We start from the raw sequence: 7,238 nt of genomic DNA on the forward strand, positions 1-7,238 counted from the left end.
ACACTCCGGACAAGCAGCACCCCTCTGACCGTCCCTTAGGCAGGGCTCCCCAACAACTGGGTAGCTTCTGGGCACACCTGCCAGAGCAGCCAGACTCTCCCGTTCCCCCGTCCCCCTGGCTCCTTTGCTGGGTGGAGGGGTGGCGGTCAACACAGAGAACCCACCCGTCCTCAAGAAGACACTCCCGTGGGGCGGGGTGGTGGGGTGGGGAGGCCCGGAGCTCCCCCACGGATCCCACAGTGCCGCCCGGCCCCGAAAACAAGAGCGGGCCCTGAACCGCTCTCTGGCCCAGGCAGCAGACTCCCTTGTGGCGAGGCCGCCGGGGACCCCCAAAGTCTGCATCACAAGCGGCCGGTTCTCTCGGACGCCTGGACTAGACGCCGCTGGCCCATCCGGCGCGCCGGCTCCGGCTCGCATGCCGGCCAGGGACCCGGCTAGGCCTCGGGGCTGCCTGCCTCCCTGGACCAAAGACGCTGCTTGGCGGCCAGGGGCCCGGCAGGTTGGGCTCGGGTCTCAGCCAGCCGGTCTCTCTGGCGCCGGGCTGTCGGGGCTCACTGATTGGCCCTGCTTCGTTCTCTTAGTGGCCGCGGGGTTCGGGCTGACAAGGCTCCCAGGCTGCAATTCTCTCTCGAGTCATGGCCGTCTGTCCTGGCCTCCCCAGGCCCGGTTTCCGCGGCAGGGCGGGAGCGAAGGGAGAGGGTGCTGCCGCCCTGCATTCCTGCGGCCCTTCCACATGGGCTCCAGGGTGTCTGCAGGGCCGGGGTGGGACTGGGTGCTTCGCTGCCATCCTTAGGTCCCTCTGCCCCTCAATCAGGTGGGTGGCCAGGGCCAACTCTTCCGCCAGGGAAGGAGCTGAGGCGGTGGAGGACAGACACATCATGCCACCCGCTAGAGGCTGTCCGGCACATCGGCCAGAGCAGGGAGCCGGGGCGTGGCCTTTATACTCAGTCAACTGGGCCGCTGACCCATCATCGGCCACGGCCACCTGTCCCGGGAAGCGAAGCTTTCGCGCCCTCTCCTTGACCAGCAGTGCCTGGGGAGCAGGATGGCCCATACCGCTCTTATCTTACTCCGGGTCTTCCTGTCTTCCTGGACGTGTGGGCCGCACCCGAGCGGCTACGCTGAGGTGGGCCCTTTCACAGGGCGCCGGCCTGTGCCTGCCAACCCCCAGAACCCACCCGTGAGCCGGAGAATTCTGGGCATCGGAGGTGCCCCGCAGGGCGTGGGATCCTCTTCTCCTCTATCCCTTTCACCTTCCGCTCTATCCCAGAACAGGGCCGAGGCGGGCTGGCACCGCAGAAGCGCAATCACCCGCGTGGGAACCGAACGTTCTCACCAGAAAGGCACAGGGGCGCGCGGCCCAGCCCGCATACACACAGTCACACCCAGGCAGGCCAGAGAGAGGGCCCAGAGAGCCTAACCTAAGGGCTCGGCGACGGGTGCCGGCAGACCTCCTCGGCTGCCAAGGCCCCGCCGTCTGGGACATGGACGGGGCAACTCTGGACCACCGCAGAGAAGGGGTCCGGTCTCCGCCGGCCCCTGGGCCGGATGGGAAACTGGAGGGTGCTGGGAGAACCCGGGAGTAAGCAGGGGGGCCGGTGTGAGGTAGAGACAGAGGGAGTGCCCTGTGGAGCCTCCCCCAGCCTGATTGTGCGAAGAAGGGGCAGGCCCTCAGAGGCCTGGCTGCGTTGGCTCTCCCCACCGCCACACCCACCCACCCACCCCGGGTCCAATCCAGGCCAGCCTGGCCGCAGTTTGACTCCACTGACTTGCTTGGTGTCCCTGGTGTCCCTCAGAGGGAGACTTCCTGCCTGTAGACCAGCGTCTGCCTGCCCGTGGGGTCGGGCCTTCAGGCACTTCCTCCCTGACTGGCCTGTGGCCAGCACAAGGTGGCCGCGTCCCTCGGCCTGGTGCGGGGGCCGGTTGCACCCCCCCCCACCGAACCCACCGGGGTCAGCAACTAGTCCAGGGGGAGCGGGCTAGGGGGTGGGGCATCCTCCAAGGCGGCCCTGACACCCTGGCCTTTGCCCGTCATGTCAAGTCTCCACCGAGCTGGAGCCCAGGGATACGGATAGGCCCGTAGGAATGGCAAAGCAGGCTTTGTCTCAATGGCTTTTCTTGCAGGCTCCTCAGCTTCTCTCACTAGCCTGCTACTGTTCTGCTCTTGGGTCACCCAACCAGGTCTGCCACACCCTCCCCCGTGATTAGACAGGTGTTCCACCTGGGGCACTCGGATACAGGTTTCTGGCTCTCCTGGGCACTTTATCTACCCACTTCTCTGTGCTGCTAATTTTGCTCTCCTCCTTCCTTTCCTCCTCTCTTCTCTTGTCTTTTCTCTCTGCTCTTACCCTGTCTGTTTTTTTTTTTTTTTTTTTTTGTAGAGACAGAGTCTCACTGTACCGCCCTCGGGTAGAGTGCCGTGGCATCACAAGGCTCACAGCAACCTCTAACCATTGGGCTTACGCGATTCTGTTCCCTCAGCCTCCGGAGCAGCTGGGACTACAGGCGCCCGCCACAACGCCCGGCTATTTTGTTGTTGCAGTTTGGCCGGGACTGGGTTTGAACCCGCCACCCTAGGCATGTGGGGCCGCAGCCCTACTCACTGAGCCACAGGCGCCGCCCTGTTTTGTTTTTTTTTTTTTTTACATCGGAAAGGGAGGGGGAACCCGAAGCTGGCCGGCCCTTGGTGGCCGCCTGCTGGGCATTCCGTGGAGGCAGGGCGCCATCAAGCGGGAACTGGTTCGGGCACGGTTTCTGAGAACGGGCGCCCGCCCGGCAGAAGTGCTAGGGACGGCGATAACGCCCAGGGTGGGAATGAAGTAGCGCACTCCGGGTCCGGAGTTGGAAGCTGGCGGAGAAGGAACGGCCGTCTGGCCCTCCGCCCCTGTTTGCTCCTTCCGTGAGAATGGCACCCGGGCTCTACGGCTGGGAAAGGGTCTCGGATAGAAGGGGCTTCCGGCCTAGGGTTCGCTCCAGGAACCGCCGAGCGGAGACGCCGGCCCCGGCAGGCAGCCCCGCACCCCCGCCACCAGCCGCCGACCTCCTTGGTTCCCAGGGAGGAAACGGGCCTCTCGGCCTGGGCGGCCTCGCCCCAGGCCAGGGTACCCCGTCCTCGCCACCCAGGAGACCCGCGTCCGTGGCCAGCGTCAGGGAAAATGGCTGACAGGGAAGCTCGCCTCCCGTGGAGCTCGGCCTGGGGGCGGCCAGCCTGCGGCCTCACGGGCTCTCTGGAGCCCGTGGTTCGTTCGTCCCGGGGTCCCGCCGGCCGTCACAGTTCTTCCTAGGCCTCTGAACCCCGTTGGGACCGGGGAGACCCTGTCTCGGGGCAGAGTCCGCTCAGCCCAGTCACGCCCTGGCCGATCCCCGCGCCGCCCGGCCCGAGCGCCAGCGTCCACAGCAGCCTGGGCTTTTCAGAGGCAACGTCCGCTGGATGGCACTGTGGCTCCACAAATGGCGCCCACCCCGCCTCCTCCCCGGTGCTGCCAGAGGGCAACACTCCGGACAAGCAGCACCCCTCTGACCGTCCCTTAGGCAGGGCTCCCCAACAACTGGGTAGCTTCTGGGCACACCTGCCAGAGCAGCCAGACTCTCCCGTTCCCCCGTCCCCCTGGCTCCTTTGCTGGGTGGAGGGGTGGCCGGTCAACACAGAGAACCCACCCGTCCTCAAGAAGACACTCCCGTGGGGCGGGGTGGTGGGGTGGGGAGGCCCGGAGCTCCCCCACGGATCCCACAGTGCCGCCCGGCCCCGAAAACAAGAGCGGGCCCTGAACCGCTCTCTGGCCCAGGCAGCAGACTCCCTTGTGGCGAGGCCGCCGGGGACCCCCAAAGTCTGCATCACAAGCGGCCGGTTCTCTCGGACGCCTGGACTAGACGCCGCTGGCCCATCCGGCGCGCCGGCTCCGGCTCGCATGCCGGCCAGGGACCCGGCTAGGCCTCGGGGCTGCCTGCCTCCCTGGACCAAAGGACGCTGCTTGGCGGCCAGGGGCCCGGCAGGTTGGGCTCGGGTCTCAGCCAGCCGGTCTCTCTGGCGCCGGGCTGTCGGGGCTCACTGATTGGCCCTGCTTCGTTCTCTTAGTGGCCGCGGGGTTCGGGCTGACAAGGCTCCCAGGCTGCAATTCTCTCTCGAGTCATGGCCGTCTGTCCTGGCCTCCCCAGGCCCGGTTTCCGCGGCAGGGCGGGAGCGAAGGGAGAGGGTGCTGCCGCCCTGCATTCCTGCGGCCCTTCCCACATGGGCTCCAGGGTGTCTGCAGGGCCGGGGTGGGACTGGGTGCTTCGCTGCCATCCTTAGGTCCCTCTGCCCCTCAATCAGGTGGGTGGCCAGGGCCAACTCTTCCGCCAGGGAAGGAGCTGAGGCGGTGGAGGACAGACACATCATGCCACCCGCTAGAGGCTGTCCGGCACATCGGCCAGAGCAGGGAGCCGGGGCGTGGCCTTTATACTCAGTCAACTGGGCCGCTGACCCATCATCGGCCACGGCCACCTGTCCCGGGAAGCGAAGCTTTCGCGCCCTCTCCTTGACCAGCAGTGCCTGGGGAGCAGGATGGCCCATACCGCTCTTATCTTACTCCGGGTCTTCCTGTCTTCCTGGACGTGTGGGCCGCACCCGAGCGGCTACGCTGAGGTGGGCCCTTTCACAGGGCGCCGGCCTGTGCCTGCCAACCCCCAGAACCCACCCCGTGAGCCGGAGAATTCTGGGCATCGGAGGTGCCCCGCAGGGCGTGGGATCCTCTTCTCCTCTATCCCTTTCACCTTCCGCTCTATCCCAGAACAGGGCCGAGGCGGGCTGGCACCCGCAGAAGCGCAATCACCCGCGTGGGAACCGAACGTTCTCACCAGAAAGGGCACAGGGGCGCGCGGCCCAGCCCGCATACACACAGTCACACCCAGGCAGGCCAGAGAGAGGGCCCAGAGAGCCTAACCTAAGGGCTCGGCGACGGGTGCCGGCAGACCTCCTCGGCTGCCAAGGCCCCGCCGTCTGGGACATGGACGGGGCAACTCTGGACCACCGCAGAGAAGGGGTCCGGTCTCCGCCGGCCCCTGGGCCGGATGGGAAACTGGAGGGTGCTGGGAGAACCCGGGAGTAAGCAGGGGGGCCGGTGTGAGGTAGAGACAGAGGGAGTGCCCTGTGGAGCCTCCCCCCAGCCTGATTGTGCGAAGAAGGGGCAGGCCCTCAGAGGCCTGGCTGCGTTGGCTCTCCCCACCGCCACACCCACCCACCCACCCCGGGTCCAATCCAGGCCAGCCTGGCCACAGTTTGACTCCACTGACTTGCTTGGTGTCCCTGGTGTCCCTCAGAGGGAGACTTCCTGCCTGTAGACCAGCGTCTGCCTGCCCGTGGGGTCGGGCCTTCAGGCACTTCCTCCCTGACTGGCCTGTGGCCAGCACAAGGTGGCCGCGTCCCTCGGCCTGGTGCGGGGGCCGGTTGCACCCCCCCCCCACCGAACCCACCGGGGTCAGCAACTAGTCCAGGGGGAGCGGGCCTAGGGGGTGGGGCATCCTCCAAGGCGGCCCTGACACCCTGGCCTTTGCCCGTCATGTCAAGTCTCCACCGAGCTGGAGCCCAGGGATACGGATAGGCCCGTAGGAATGGCAAAGGCAGGCTTTGTCTCAATGGCTTTTCTTGCAGGCTCCTCAGCTTCTCTCACTAGCCTGCTACTGTTCTGCTCTTGGGTCACCCAACCAGGTCTGCCACACCCTCCCCCGTGATTAGACAGGTGTTCCACCTGGGGCACTCGGATACAGGTTTCTGGCTCTCCTGGGCACTTTATCTACCCACTTCTCTGTGCTGCTAATTTTGCTCTCCTCCTTCCTTTCCTCCTCTCTTCTCTTGTCTTTTCTCTCTGCTCTTACCCTGTCCCTGTTTTTTTTTTTTTTTTTTTGTAGAGACAGAGTCTCACTGTACCGCCCTCGGGTAGAGTGCCGTGGCATCGCAAGGCTCACAGCAACCTCTAACCATTGGGCTTACGCGATTCTGTTCCCTCAGCCTCCGGAGCAGCTGGGACTACAGGCGCCCGCCACAACGCCCGGCTATTTTGTTGTTGCAGTTTGGCCGGGACTGGGTTTGAACCCGCCACCCTAGGCATGTGGGGCCGCAGCCCTACTCACTGAGCCACAGGCGCCGCCCTGTTTTGTTTTTTTTTTTTTTTTACATCGGAAAGGGAGGGGGAACCCGAAGCTGGCCGGCCCTTGGTGGCCGCCTGCTGGGCATTCCGTGGAGGCAGGGCGCCATCAAGCGGGAACTGGTTCGGGCACGGTTTCTGAGAACGGGCGCCCGCCCGGCAGAAGTGCTAGGGACGGCGATAACGCCCAGGGTGGGAATGAAGTAGCGCACTCCGGGTCCGGAGTTGGAAGCTGGCGGAGAAGGAACGGCCGTCTGGCCCTCCGCCCCTGTTTGCTCCTTCCGTGAGAATGGCACCCGGGCTCTACGGCTGGGAAAGGGTCTCGGATAGAAGGGGCTTCCGGCCTAGGGTTCGCTCCAGGAACCGCCGAGCGGAGACGCCGGCCCCGGCAGGCAGCCCCGCACCCCCGCCACCAGCCGCCGACCTCCTTGGTTCCCAGGGAGGAAACGGGCCTCTCGGCCTGGGCGGCCTCGCCCCAGGCCAGGGTACCCCGTCCTCGCCACCCAGGAGACCCGCGTCCGTGGCCAGCGTCAGGGAAAATGGCTGACAGGGAAGCTCCGCCTCCCGTGGGGCTCGGCCTGGGGGCGGCCAGCCTGCGGCCTCACGGGCTCTCTGGAGCCCGTGGTTCGTTCGTCCCGGGGTCCCGCCGGCCGTCACAGTTCTTCCTAGGCCTCTGAACCCCGTTGGGACCGGAGAGACCCTGTCTCGGGGCAGAGTCCGCTCAGCCCAGTCACGCCCTGGCCGATCCCCGCGCCGCCCGGCCCGAGCGCCAGCGTCCACAGCAGCCTGGGCTTTTCATCGGCAACGTCCGCTGGATGGCACTGTGGCTCCACAAATGGCGCCCACCCCGCCTCCTCCCCGGTGCTGCCAGAGGGCAACACTCCGGACAAGCAGCACCCCTCTGACCGTCCCTTAGGCAGGGCTCCCCAACAACTGGGTAGCTTCTGGGCACACCTGCCAGAGCAGCCAGACTCTCCCGTTCCCCCGTCCCCCTGGCTCCTTTGCTGGGTGGAGGGGTGGCCGGTCAACACAGAGAACCCACCCGTCCTCAAGAAGACACTCCCGTGGGGCGGGGTGGTGGGGTGGGGAGGCCCGGAGCTCCCCCACGGATCCCACAGT

The sequence above is a fragment of the Nycticebus coucang genome, chromosome X (genome assembly GCF_027406575.1).
Source record: "Nycticebus coucang isolate mNycCou1 chromosome X, mNycCou1.pri, whole genome shotgun sequence".
Lineage (NCBI taxonomy): Eukaryota > Metazoa > Chordata > Mammalia > Primates > Lorisidae > Nycticebus > Nycticebus coucang.